Source organism: Monodon monoceros, unplaced genomic scaffold (assembly GCF_005190385.1).
Source record: "Monodon monoceros isolate NGI ecotype Baffin Bay Population unplaced genomic scaffold, NGI_Narwhal_1 Super_Scaffold_16, whole genome shotgun sequence".
Lineage (NCBI taxonomy): Eukaryota > Metazoa > Chordata > Mammalia > Artiodactyla > Monodontidae > Monodon > Monodon monoceros.
The window spans coordinates 42,993,617-43,008,632 of NW_021703772.1; the positions used below are offsets into that span (position 1 = coordinate 42,993,617).

Below are 15,016 nucleotides of genomic sequence, written 5' to 3' on the forward strand. Positions count from 1 at the left end.
GAGAGTGTGTGTGGTGTGGTGTGGTGTGGTGAGGTGTGTGTGTGTGTGTGTGTGTGTGTGTGTGTGTGTTATGTTGCTTTCTCTAATATCATCAGGATGTAGAACTAAATTCATCTGGGCCATTCCCTCTAAATACTTCCAATGCAGAAGTCAATTTTGTTTAACTTCAGGATACTAATACTAAATAATATTTCAGGATACTAATAAATACTCACATATATTCATGCCCCTAATACTGAGAGGGGAGTACAATTAATTCTTTCCATGAAGGAGTCACTCAAGCATCCTATATCTTATAAAGGTCAGTCTTCTTGCTTAAGGCTTAGCAATTTAAATAAATGTACTCTATTCTAGTCTAGAACATCTAGTAGGTCTCTTAGAGGCAAAAGAAACTACATTTAGTTGGGCTATTTTAAAAGAGAACTGGGAAAGACCAGGAATTACATAATTCTTTATTATTAATTATTACTGATTTCTATGAATCCAAACACATTCTTTATTTCTGACCCATTAAAAAAAGAATTTTTTTTCAAGTGTGCACTGAAAAGCCAAAAAAATGAAACCAAGAAGAAGCAGCAAGATTCTCTCATAAACGAAAGCAACCAATAAAGAAGTATTTAATATTCAAAAGAAGAAAAACAGGGTTAACTTTTTGTTCATGTCTTTTTAAATTTCATACCAAGTACACCTGGAATAAATAGCCCCAGGTATCGCTAAAACCCAACAATAGCCGTACCAAGAATGGTTTCACGCACTTTGAACTAGGCCAGATCTTTCAAAATAAACGAGGTGGAGGTAGGGGTACTTGCCACTCTCTAGAGATGCAGCAGAAGCCAGGGAGACAGCTGGGCCCGTGCCAAGTCCGTGGAAAGACTTGTACAGGAATAGGAACATGAGTACCCAACCTTTGTCACAATAAATTAACATTTAAATCAAATTTCAAGTTCTCAGACTCGAGAAATGCCAAAAGCACTCTAGCTGCGATGCATTACATATAATTTGGCAGATGAGGGAAGAAGGCTTAGGGATTAAGGGGGAAGTCAACCTGAGAAGAGTTTCAAAAATAACCACCTCAAACCAGCAATTTAAATTAAGCAAAGAGGCAGAATGGGAACTCTTTGCCCTGGGGTAGATTCCTGTATATAATAAAGTCTATTTATGGAAACAGCTGCAGAAAGACAGCAGCTTCACTGCAGGTAACAGTAATTAAGCAGCCAGTCTTTCTCTGTAATTAAACCTGCTTCACCATTTTTTCAAATACAAGTTTCAAGCAAGAGTATGGGTTCTAATTTTTACACTTCTATCCCAACTTTATAATCTGAAGGGCAGAAGAGAGCAAAACAAATGCTGAGTTACAGGCAGTGGGTAAAAGTGAAAAGCTCTGAAAATACAACTTTTGCAAATCAAAATACAGCAATAAAGTAAACCAACTGAAAAGGTGATAACAACGTCCACTTAGTCATGCCAGCACAGTTTTGTTTCCTATCATTTTACTTTTTTTAGCATCTAGGCACTTAGGGGGGAGGAAACAGTGACATCCTCCCCCTCATTTTCATTCTCCTGGTGAAACTGGGACACTGAAAAAATGACACAGAGATACTTCCTATCTTCGCACAAATGGACTGATTTCCCTTACCATGACTACCATCTCCAGGCCTGGTTGGTTCACTTCGACATCTCAACGAAATTAGTCGGAATATTTTGTTCAGCCAAAAGAAACTGATTTGTTTTTTCTCTGAAAGACCAATGCTGACTACAGGAACAAATTTCAGAATCACTTGCTAACTCAAGGTTTCCATAAACTATCAGAAGAATTCATATGGGAACGTACATAGAGCACTAAGGATACTTTTTGTTTGACACACAGATGTCCACCTGCACCCTTCCCAAGACCCACAGGGGAAACCACATTGTTCCAGGCAAGCCAATTTTATCCCATGCTCCGGGAATGTAGCGTGCGATCTACACTAAGGCGATCAACACATTTCCACCTCCCAGCCACTGTAATTGATTCAGGGCTGGTCATATAACTGAGCCTGAGGCTTTGGCTTGGAATATGAGGACAAAGGTTCGTTCCATCTACCTCTGGGTGGCATGATTTACAGATGTGATACTTGGAACTTCTGTGACCATGTCTGCTTTCATGAGGGGCCTAGTCTGAGGAGGAAAACAATACAAGGAGGAGGACAGGGAAAGAAAATAACCTGATAACATCACAAACCTCTGGATCAAATTACACCTGAAGCCCATCCCACAGCTCTCAAGTTGTCGGTCACAGAAGCCAATTAATTCTCTTTATTATTTAAGCCGTTTGAGTTGGATTTTCTATTATTTGCCACAGAAAGCATCTTACCCAATAAAAGAAGCTGGCATGAGGAAATGGAGTGCGTCAGTAACACACTGAAGAGCGTGGACTGGCTGAGCCAAGGACACTGAGTGGAGGCATGAGGACCTACTTACTATCTTAGACTGGCAAGATCACCTTTGATACTTAATAGAGACACAGCTGATTAAAGCATGGCCTGTTGTGCCTTATGACATGGACCCGTGCCTGCAACTTTCAAGAATTCGAGGGGAAAAAAAAAAGATGCCAGAGTATGTGTTGGCTACTTCTTAAGGACCTACAAGAAAAAGACACGCTTGCTGTGAAACTGGTCTGTCTGAAAGCCAGAGAGGAGAACATATGACGCTACTAAGTTGAGTCATTCTGCCTGGGGGCAGGGGACACAGAGGAGAAGTCCTCTATCCCAAGCACCAACTGTTTCATCTCTACAGCCTGAAAAAGGGATAGCACTCCCACCATGAAGATGCAGCACAGGGGAGGTATCACCTGCTCTACTGCTTCTTCAGCTTCTCGACTGTTCCCAGGTGGATTCCATTAACCAAGAGCTAAGGCACTGGGCACAGCAACAAGGCCAGGTCCAATCGCCCAGAGACAAGTTCTCAGACCAAGTTCTAGGTTCAAAACCTGAGGGGTTGGTAGTATATCTGGTTTTAGTTATTAGTCCATGGAAGCAGATAAACCTTGAAAGCCAACAACATTTATAAGGGATCTACACTGCCAAAGAAGTACGGCTGACAGTGACTTACAAGTGGCTTGACTCTTAAGACAATCAACCCCAAGACCTCCAACTCGTAAAACAAAAAACAACTGCTAAAGCATGACAAAGCCATCATCCCCAATGCTCCACTTAGATGGGGCCACAGAAGACAACGGACAGAGGAGGTTTTCTTGAGAACCTCTGGGGAGGGGGTGGCTCTGTTTTCAGCCATACAGGGAAGAGGTGCATTATGTTGGCTGGGGCATTTTATTTTCGTAAGCCTAAGTATGGAAAGAAAGGCTTATGTGAATGTTGGGCAGCCAAAGGGGGAGCATAGTAAACATTTGTCTTTTATTTTAAACGGGACACCATCCAGTATACAATCCTATTCCTATTTGCACCTAAACTCCCTTTCAGGGGGCCCAGTTACCTTGCGACAAGTCATCTAGTGAGAAGCAATACCCAGTTCCCATTACAGAATTCAAAGGAGACAGATCTACCCCAAGGAACATGGCTTATACACAGCCAATGACATCCTCCTGTAACTTGGAGTCCCAGGTCATGATGACAGCTGGTGGTTACACTCATTATTCACTGCAGCAACAGCAGCATCATGAAGACCAGGTGGTTCCTGTGCCACGGTTTCTGCTATGGATCCTGCTGCCCAGCCCTCCAGTCTCTCTTAAGTTCCTGCCTAGCTTCTAAGCCCGTATCCTTCCTGGTCCTCCAACCTCTCTGCAATTCTGTGAGTCTCTACATCGTTCCTGCATTGCAAGCAACCAAGATCCCTAATCGACATGAACACTAAGTACTGTGCCCAACATATAATTTTAAACCACGGTTACATCTTCAATATTACAGGTACCTAATCTTTTTCTTCCAACCTTGGTGAAAGCCATCTACAAAATACAATCACTGGCGGAGCCCTCCAAGGCACCGCAGAAGAGCCTGGAAGTAGGGCCTCTACCTAAGAGTACTGATTTAGCCCAACCACCAAGCACACCAACTGATACCCGGTGACTCCATGGCTGCCCCAGCTCTTTCCATCTGTTTGTCCATCCAAGAAAAACAAAATATATGATCACAACCATTCCTTCCCCCAACGACTGTCATCTCAAAAACTTCCAAAATTACTACCTATATTTCAGTGTACACCAATTCACTTACTGGCATCTTTTGCAGTATAAAAATACCATTTAAAGTATTGAAAGCATCATTTCAAAAATTCCTCAAAATCTGAAAGAGAATGAAACATAAACATCTTAGAGCATCTTAAAATGCCATCTGTAACCTAACATTTAAATACGAGTAGTCTATTCAGTCCCAACCTTAAATGACCAGCCACCTACCATGTTAACGTCATCTATGCTCGGAACGTCAAGACCAGCATTCCCCAAGCCAACAGCCCTACACAGACATGGCCAAACTTCATGGCACATCCTTATGAAGGCCATGGCCATTCTACTATTGATATCAAAGCAGCAACACTGAAAAGCTGTTGCAAAGTAATCGATAATTTAATAATGACTAAGAAGAGATGCAGTTTAAGTTGAAATATAGCATCTGGTGGTCTCCCATGTCATTCGAAGGTCTCAGAGTGCCACAGATGAGAAACGATGTGCATTTTTAAGTTGAAAGAGTTTTACTATAGAGTTTGAAAGAACACTCACAAATCAGAGCTTAGGGTGCAATGGTTAACAGGGATTAACATTAAGTCATGAACACGATTTTAAATTTGAAGAAACTCTGGGCTACAAACTATTACATAAAAGAGATAAACAACAAGGTCTTACTGTATAGCACAGGAAACTATATTCAATATCCTGTAATAAACCGTAATGGAAAAGAATATGAAAAAGAATATATATATATAAAAAACTGAATCACTTTGCTGTACACCAGAAACTAACATAACATTGTAAATCAACTATACTTCAATTTAAAAAAATAATAGGGCTTCCCTGGTGGCGCAGTGGTTGGGAGTCCGCCTGCCGATGCAGGGGTCACAGGTTCGTGCCCCGGTCCGGGAGGATCCCACATGCCGCAGAGCGGCTGCGCCCGTGAGCCATGGCCGCTGAGCCTGCGCGTCCGGAGCCTGTGCTCCGCAACGGGAGAGGCCGCAACAGTGAGAGGCCCGTGTACCGCAAAAATAATAATAATAATAATAATAAATAATGAGAAGTCCCTGGAGGTCCAGTGGTTAGGACTCAGTGCTTTCACTGCCCTGGGTCTGGGTTCAATCCCTGGTCAGGGAACTAAGATCCCACAAGCCTCACAGCGCCACCAAAAAAATAAATTAAATAAATAAATAATAATAAATAAATCTGAAGGAACTTTTAAAGCAAAGCCATAAAAGCCACTTGCAGGAAAACTTAATGAAAGGAGATTATCTACTGCTTTGGTAATTGTAAATGGGGACGGTTGAAACACGGCTATTATAATGTCATTAATAATACACAACAGAGGCAGCACCTTCAGGGCGTCTGCTTAGCATAGTAACAATTGTTCTTATTTGACTCGAGTTCCCCTCATTAACCTGCTTGTAGGGTGGTCATGTATGCATCCTAGACCCTTTTCTGGAGAATCAGCTCCTTGGTGTCAAGAGTCACCCTTATTCATCTTTCTCTCCCCAAAGGCACAGTGCACAGCCTCTGGCATATGGCAGGCATTCACAGAAACACAAAAGGAGAACAAGTATGCAAATTTACAGTTGACAACTGATTCATTCAATAAGGGCACATTCTCACAGCTGCCATCCTTGGTTGCTTGGTTCTGTCAAAGCAGACCAGAAGGCAAACTAATGACTGCGGCTTCCAGCCACTTTGATCCATTCCTCTAAAAACATATTACTATCAACAAAGGACAGGAAACAGAATTGAGCTATTTGGCTCCCAAAGACACTGCTAATGCTTTTAAGAATAACATGAGAAACACATTTAAGTAAGAAAACAAGGCCAATGTGGCAAGACTTCATGAACAAAATAAGACTCAGCAAATCCTGATGGCAAGACAAAGGCAAAAGAGGGACCAAGTCTATAGGACGTGGTTCCGTACCTAATGTAATGGCCTAAGTGACTGAGAAACACTGGAATTTCCAGATCTTTCAGAATAGCATGGAATCTCATCTCTGAGAAAAGTTTGATTAAATTTCCATTCAACTCAGTTCAACCACCATTTACAGTATTGAGCCCTGTTGGTCCCTGGCATCGTGTTAAGTGCTAGGGACACACTGTGAAAAATCATGGTACTTCCTCCTCTTATACACCCTCAGGAACTCACAGTCCAGTAAGAGGGTCAAGACAAGAAAATAGGCCACTTCTGAAATTTCAAATGACCCTTTTAATGATTAAGAGCAATACATGTTCACTATAGAAAAAAAAATCAGAAAATGTAGATGAGCAAAAAGAATATAAGACAAATCCAACACTCTCATGCTTTAGTTTAAATCCTTTTGGATTCATCAGAATCCTTACAAAACCAGATTTTTAAAAAATTAATTAATTTATTTTTGGCTGTGTTGGGTCTTTGTTGCTGCGCACGGGCTTTCTCTAGTCGCAGCGAGCGGAGGCTACTCTTCGTTGCGGTGCGCGAGCTTCTCGTTGCAGTGGCTTCTCTTGTTGCAGAGCACAGGCTCTAGGCGTGCGAGCTTCAGTAGTTGTGGCACACGGGCTCAATAGTTGTGGCTCACAAGCTCTAGAGCGCGCAGGCTCAGTAGTTGTGGCACATGGGCTTAGTTGTTCCGCAGGCATGTGGGATCTTCCAATACCAGGAATCGAACCTGTGTCCCCTGGATTGGCAGGCGGATTCTTAACCACTGTGCCACCAGCGAAGTCCCAAAACCTGATTTTTATAACCAATGAATTGGCCATCATTTCTGGTGTTACAAATTTTGATATATACAAATATTTCTGCCTCAGGTAGGAATGTGAAATAGATCCATAGGAGCTATGAAACTGTGGAGCTACACCAATAATATCCCCAACATTTTTAAATTCAGCCAAATTGCATGGCCATCTGCCCCCTTGTTCTTTAGCTTTTCCCCCTCCCCCAAATTAGCAACCCATATTATCAACAGCCTGACCACCAAGCATCTCTACCACTTGGCTGTGTCTAACATCTCAGCACACAAAGATGTACACAATACATCCAAAATTTGTCTCTTGTATCATCACACACCAAAATATAAGAAAACAAAAGCAAAACAAAACCCTTCCACTCCCCCTAAATTCCACAGCCACAACTGATTCAGTTTCCCATCCTTGGCCTCTCCCTGTCTCTTCCTTCCCTCACAGCCAACCTACCTCCTTGATTATATCAGCTTAATCACTCCCACTCCATCCCTTCCCCGCCCTTCCCCACTGTGACTGCCCCAGCTCAGCCTTCATTATTTCTCACGCTGAAGGCAACATCTCCTAAGTGGTCTCCCCGACAGCCTCTGCCAGCCCTCTCCTTCCCCCATACATGGGCCACACCACCGAAATCGCCTTTCTAAATCACAGTCTGATCAGGTAAGTCCTGCTTTAAATCCTTCAATAACTCTCCAGTGTCTTTAAGCTAATATTCAAATGCCTTAGCAGATGCTCAAAAAGATGAAACGGAGAACTGCCATACGACCCAGCAATTCTACTGTAGGGTATGAAAGGAGAGACTCAAACGCCCACATTCAAAGCAGCATTATTCACAAAACAAAATGTGACATATATATACAACAGAATATTATTCAGCCTTAAGAAAAGAAGCAAATTCTGACGCATGCTACAGCACAGATGAAACTTAAGGACATAATGCTAACTGAAGCCAGTCACAAAAGGACAAGTATTGTATGACTCCACTTATATGAGGTCCTAGAGCAGTCAAATTCATGAAGACAGAAACTAGCATGGTGGTTACCAGGGGCTGAGGGAGGAGGGAATGGGAAGTTGCTGTTTAACAGGTACATGGTTGCACAATAGTGCGAATGTACTTAATGCCACTGAACTGCACACTTAAAAAGGTTAAAACGGTCAATGTTACATTATGTATGTTTTAACTCAATAAAAAAAATTCCTTATCAGAGATGACATGACTCCACAGCCGGACTCCAGACATCCTCCTCCTCCGTCTCGTCTCTCCCCAACCAAGTTCCCCCGCCCCCAAGGCAAACCTCACAAGAAGGACCACCTGGGACAGACAGAAAAGCTGCTTTAGATCCTGAGAGTGGTTCAGCTGAGCTGCTTGTCTTAAATAAATCCCCCGACTTCACCCAGTGTCAGCAGCGCTACCCCATAGGCAGCACGCTCTGAGCAAGCCCTACTCCTCCAGCACAGCTGTTAGCCTGCTGGTCTCCCCCGGCCCCTGGAGAAGGCCTGAGCTCCCCATGTGCGAAGACCCCGCTGCCTGGCAGAGGGGGCTGGCTCACAGGGCACTGGGGTGCAGAGCGGGTAGATGATGCGTGTGAGAGGGACACCGCGCGCTCTTCCTTCCAGGGCTGTTTCCATCATCTCTCCCCTTCCCATCAGACAGCCTTGCATGGTTCCCCAAGAACAGGAAAGATCATGAGAGACTCGGGTTAGAAACCGGACGGCGAGACACTTTCTCGGTATTTACGAAGCTAAGGGCAAGCGGAATGAAAACTGCATTCTTTAGGACAATTTACTCAAGCAGCATGGTTCTCAAAGGAGAAGGGGTTAGTGGGCCACACAGAACCACTCGGGGTGCTTTGCAGGGCTCCCCAGAGATTGAGAAAGTGGGCCGTGACATGCTTTTGCGAAAAGGCAGAGGGGATGCCAATTCTCACTCCTATCAACACACCTCCTTAGAGAAGCTTAGACAGGGTATATCGATTCATGGCGTTTACTTCACATAGTTATCTGATTTTCCAATCCTGTGTTCCACTGTTAAAACCACTACATACTGAGGTTTTACCCACTTTTCTCTAAAGCTTTTTGTTAAGAGTATATAATAGACTGCTAGTAGGAGGGCTTTTGTTACTATCTTGGATTTAGGGAAAAACAGGCCCAACTACTGGGCAGTTTCCATACAATAACTATTGTCTTAAGTTCAAACTATGGGTAACACAAAGGACATTAAATTATCAGGCAATGATACAACGGAACAGATTTGAACTGGGAATGAAAATAAACAGCTAAAAGCATACAGAAGCCCATAAGCCATAAAGTCAGACTCAAATCTTAAAAAGCTCTGTGAGTGGGAAAGGCAATTAATGCAACATTCTGGGTACCTAAGAGTTCACACCCCAGAGGGTTCCTCTGAATAGGCAGAGACGGGCCAGGACCACTCAGTGTCAGGGGCAAGGTTCGTTTCTGTCTGGGTAGAGAAAGGCTAGCCATATCAACCAAAGCCATCAACCAGGAGCTCGGCTCCCCTCAACCCCGGGCACATTCCAGTTATTAAGGATTTGAAAGATAGCATCTAGATAGAACTTCACAGTTCATAAAGTGACAGGTTAAAAAGAAGTTTTTTTCTAACAGTGGAAATGAAAAATGTATTATCTAGACTAATTGGAAAGATTTTTGAGTCAAAAATAACTGGCTGCCATGACAACACTGAAGGTTTTGGATTACTACAAACTATCTCTTCTGATGTGTGAGCAAAATTTCTTAGGATCCCAGGCAAAACCTTCTTTTAAGAGACAGAAACGGACCCAGCAGATGTTGCACATCTGGTTTCTGGAAGAGCCAGGGTGAGGAAGCTCTCCTATCTGTTCTGACAGTAGGCTTTCACACTTACTATATTAATATTACACACACCCTTCAATCTAATTCCTAAGTCACCAAAGGTCAGAATATTCCACAGTTTTTAAAGAGAAGCTTTACTTGGGAAAGAGTAACTTTCTACAAGTTTAGTTGAAAGACTTTTCCAGGACTGAGAATTCCCTTTTGATCCACCCCAACATGGAACAGCACAGGCTTTGAATCACTGACCCAAGCTCGAATCCAAGGGAATTCATCTATGGAATTAAAGTTTCTGATCTAAAAATTCAGGGATGGCAACATCCACATCCACTCCACTTTCTCTTTTTTTTTTTTTTTTTTGCCGTACGCGGGCCTCTCACTGTTGTGGCCTCTCCCGTTGCGGAGCAACAGGCTCCGGACGCGCAGGCTCAGCGGCGATGGCTCACAGACCCAGCCGCTCCGCGGCATGTGGGATCTTCCCAGACCGGGGCACGAACCCGTGTCCCCTGCATCGGCAGGCGGACTCTCAACCACTGCGCCACCAAGGAAGCCCCACTTTCTCTTTCGAGAAAGCAAAGCCTGACTCCCGAGAGGCTCTCACCAGATGTTAGTTCCCTCCCTTCGCAATGCCCATTTCTCCTGATCCTGAAGAGCTCCCCTACTCTTCCCTGCTGTCTTCTGGCAGGTGTGTCCATGCAAATAACCTCAAGCACTGCCTCATTTGAAATAGACACCCCATGGAGTTCAGTACCCGGAGGAGGAACGCAGCCAACATCACTGTCCCCACCGTCACTTCCTGGAGGAAGCTGTGCAGAGTCATGGCAGGAACAACTGCTGAAGGGCAAGGAGACTTCAGAGAATGACACCCACCTCCAAGACTGGGTCTGAAAGCCACCCCCAGCCCTCCCTCTCCACCCCCTCCCCAAGCATGGTACCCTCACCAGCCAAAATCCTAGAAGGTCAATAATGTAGGGCAAGCCATCCTGGCTTTAGGGGGAACCTATGGTCATGCTGTCCTATACTGGATGTTACGAGAACTCATGAGCTAACGTCTGAAAAGGCTATGAGTTCCTGTGGGACAAAGTAGCCAAAAACTCTAAACCACTGTTATAGCCAGAAACACAAACTCAGCTGCACTGGGATGTGCTAATTATAACCCACAGTCCTCTCAATTTGTTCCCTCAGGCGGATTAAAAAATATTCCAATAATAAAAACGTGTTTAGTTTGGCAAACCTGACACCCTGGAACCCCTAGGTGAATGTAAAACAGCTCACGTGTAACTGGCACACCTGACAGCTCTGACTGGTTCCTGGCCGGTGTGCGGATCCCAAATACGACCAGTGGTCATTAAATAGAATACCGTCACCTGGGGAAAATCAAGTTTCCTTCCAAATGAATTGGCTTGTTAATCAGAGGGTCCCAGTCTAGTCCCACATGCTAATACACTCACCCAAGTCCTCCTGTCCTTGCCCCCTCCCCCTGCTTACATTGCTTGTACAGTGATTCTTTCTGCTCTCTTCATACTTGATCAGACCATCCAAGCACTCAAGATGTTCCCTTATAATTCAAAGTACGGTGAATTGCACCTAGGAGCCACCCAAGTAGGCTTTCTTGTAGCCATCAGTTTGGGGGTCCCTATAAATCAATTTTTGAAGACATCTGGCTGAACAAAGACTCTCACATAAAATAGCCTGGGGTACACCAGAGCAAAACTACCTTCTTTTAAAAAGGCACCTTTCAGTCATTCAGGCTCTTTTCAGTGACAATGGAGGGAAATGTATTGAATTTAGTGCACTCTTTGGGGTAAGGAAGCAAGTTATCTCTCCGGGAAATGTCAGCTGTTGCATTTTGCAACAGACCAGAGGTTGGAATGACCACCACAGTGGCTCCAGAAAAAAACCCACAAGTTCCATGTTGCAGACTCAGTTCTGCAGCTAGCGCACAGTGTGATCCTAGGCACACTGCCAACTCTGAGCCTCAGTTTCCCCACAAAGGGGTCGAATACATCATCTCCTAAGATCCTGTCCCAGCTTCCATCATTACTGATTCAACCAAAAAAAGCTCAACTCTGGAAAGACTGACTTCCTTCATTTTGGGGTGCGCAAGCATCCTGGGTCTGGTTACAAAGAATGTTAAAAACCAAAAATGCCAGTCCACAAGAAACTTGCCCAGTGACATCTAAGGAAAGCAGCTCTCTTTATTCTGACCTCACCAACAAAAAAAATGTATTAAGGGTCTAACCATACACAGCACAGAAGGAAATGCACAAAATCAACAGCATCACCATGAGCAAAGGCATCAAGGTACACGTGAATGTGTTCTCTCTCTGTTTACAACTACATGGTTAGCTGCAAAATGGCACTGGCTTTTTTAACAAATCCATCTAGTTAAGAAAGCAAAAAGGGATCTCAAATTACACATTTAAAAACCTATATAAAATCAACTATACTCCAATAAAAATTTTAAAAAAGAAACCTATACAGTAAAAGAAAAATGTGCAGCACTCAACAGTACATCTTCAGTAATGCCTTTGTGCTTGTGGTTAAGAAAAAGTATTTTTGGAATAATAAAAATTCAGAAGCTTCCTCAAGCAGTTATCCACTAAAATAAAGTCTAATACACTACGTAATCAAAGAGAGAGATGTTTATATATTTACGTTAGGGCTTCATGAATGTTTATTAGTTCAGAATCGATCAAACAAAAATAGCTAAGATGTTACCAAAATGACACTGATAATGTAAATTGAGAAGGCATAACAACTTTGTCACTGAAAAAGAATTTTTAGAAAAAATAGCTAAATTGCAGTGGGTTACTTCACCTAAGTTGATTAAAAATCAGCAATCAGATTCGAATTTGGAAGTATTTTCTCGGTTAATTTTTTTCTAGTTTTTCTCATTTGGAATTTAAAGCACCATAATTTTTCCATATCTCTAAACACATTCTAAAGTATTTCCGAAGAACTAAAAAAATACACAATTCAGCAAAGCAACTTACAAGACATGCCATAACTAAATAACCCTTTTTAAGTCACAAATTAAAATGTTTAACAAAATCTATGTTTACTAAATTTAAATTGATAAATGTTAACTAAATTTTAATAATAGTTAATTTCCAAAAGTTCTGTAGGATGCAGCAATTATTTCATATATTTACATAAGGATACATATATACAAATGCCCCCAACATATAAACACATATTTTTTCCCTTGAATAGAGCACGCACTTAACCTGTAAAGCTATACAAAAATCAATTGTTAACCAGATTGACCAAGTATAGAACCATACAATAAATTTTCCCAACGGAAGTTTTGGTAAGAAACAAACATTTAATAGTGCACTACCCTGTATATGGCTGATTAAGAAAAGTTCATTTCCTTCTACAATTAATTTATGAAAAAAAGATTTTCAAAATACCACATTGTTATATTGTAAAGCATCAAATCAAAAGGCCTTAAAATTTACACTCTACCCTTAATCATGTCTCTCAATAGGTAGGTAGGTAGATAGATATAAAAACTACAGAGCGTTCTCTTTAAATGACATTATAATTATAAGGTTTAGAAATTAAAACTACATACCAACTTTTCTTCTCCATTGTTTTTTCCACTGATTTAACTAGCACTTTAGCATTTAGTACATATGAAAGGGAGAGACAAACATTCATTGTGACCGGGAGAACACACCACGTTCAACAAATATTTTACAAACAGATAAGGAGGGAAAAGTAGGTCAATATCCTGTGGCTAGGCAGAAGCAGCGTCAGCTTCCATCCAGAACTGAATTATATGATTAACCAGGCACAGCCTACTGCTCTGACCTATGCACCTAGGATGCATAGGCACTGGGAGAAGAAAGAATTAGAGACACATCAACTGCTCCCCAGTCATTAGCAAGCTAGTTGGGGAAAAAAATTCTTAAGAGCAATATAACTGATAAAACAAGTGCTCACCTAGGGCAGATGATTCACCACAAAAAGAAGAAGATAGAGCCTACCATCTATGTTTAGAGGTGAACTATTATCATGGTCTAGGAGGATTAGAGAAGGATGGCTGAAGAGGTGAAACTTGACCTTGAGAGTCCTCTTTGAGGATGAGTAGGATGTGATTAAGCGGAAAAGAACTTGAAAGCAAGAGGTACAAGACATATTCAGAAGATGGTGTCTAGACAGAATGGCAGCAGAAGACAGCTGGGGTCGTGCCCTGCTGGGCCATGAAGCTGGAAGGAAAGGTAAGCTGAGGCAAGTCTGAGAGTGCGGGCTGAGGGGGTGGGAATGGGTGGGAGAGGAGAGGGAAGCATCACACAGCCTGCCTCATCTGTCTACACTGCTGTCATTACTGACATCAGTGCATCCAGAAGGCAACACGTGTGATCCACAGTCACTGGTGATGGTCTGATGGAAAATAAAGTTGAGGACAGCCATTATAGATGATTGGGAGTCATCAAAAATTTTTGAGCTGGCACAGGGACAACAAAAATTTTAAGGAGATTTATTTGATCAGGCAACAGTCTGAATTAGTTGGGAGAGTGACTAGAAGCAGGGAGTAGGATTGCTCTGTGCAGTTGTTCAGTTTGTGCACTGCATAAAAATGGGCCAGCCAAGAGGGAATATGGGGACTGACATCAAGTCAGGCTCCTGAGGGACTGTGTTTGCCCTAAAGGACACCTTTTTCTACTTGCATAAATGCACTGTACAAGCTAGCGGTAGAGAATTCAGTTGGGGCACGGATCTAGAAGTTCAGGAATAAGAACAAGGGTAGAACTAATAGAAATGAAATGAGGATAAGTGCAAGAGAACTAACAGACAAATATATCATAAAAGGTGGGAAACTAATTTGATGGAGGGCGCAAGAGAGAGAGGAGGATTTAAGGCTCATGTAGAGGCTCTCTCATCCAAATGCCTAATGATTGACAGTTTGGCTGGTTGTTTTTTTTTAAAGGTCAGTTAACTTTGGAAGTCATAAGTAAACGATACATACCTAAACCTATTATTTTAAATAAATCCTATAAAAATATATATTTTCCAATCTTTTTCTGTAGCGCTGAGGCCTTTTAAGTGTATGTCCACTGACTGTAGTACCCAGTGGTCTCTTGTAAAACATCCTCATGGCCTCATCCTCCAAGTCTAATTTCTTTAAAGAAGAGTGAGGCTGTAAAGACACCTGGGACGCAGTGTGGGGTGGACTGCACTACTCCTGACAAATGCTCGATAATCCCTCTGTGGGAAGACCATCTATCCCTGAATTGCTGAATTCAGGCATATGGCCATAAAGGTTTCACATCCGCCCTTCCCTCTGCCACA

The 15,016-nt window shown here is 42.5% G+C and overlaps 1 protein-coding gene across 4 annotated transcripts in view; it reads right to left on the reverse strand.

Annotated features, from left to right (window-relative positions):
• The window catches only part of MYO1B (myosin IB), a 187,731-nt gene that overhangs the window by 156,956 nt on the left and 15,759 nt on the right, over positions 1-15,016 (reverse strand). For 2 of the 4 annotated variants that reach the window (XM_029225227.1, XM_029225225.1), the window contains exon 1: positions 13,296-13,510. The exons of the other annotated variants lie outside the window; for them this stretch is intronic. The gene's annotated coding sequence lies outside the window, so the exon portion shown is untranslated. Of the gene's footprint in view, positions 1-13,295; positions 13,511-15,016 lie in introns of those variants that run through there. 4 annotated transcript variants of the gene reach the window in all.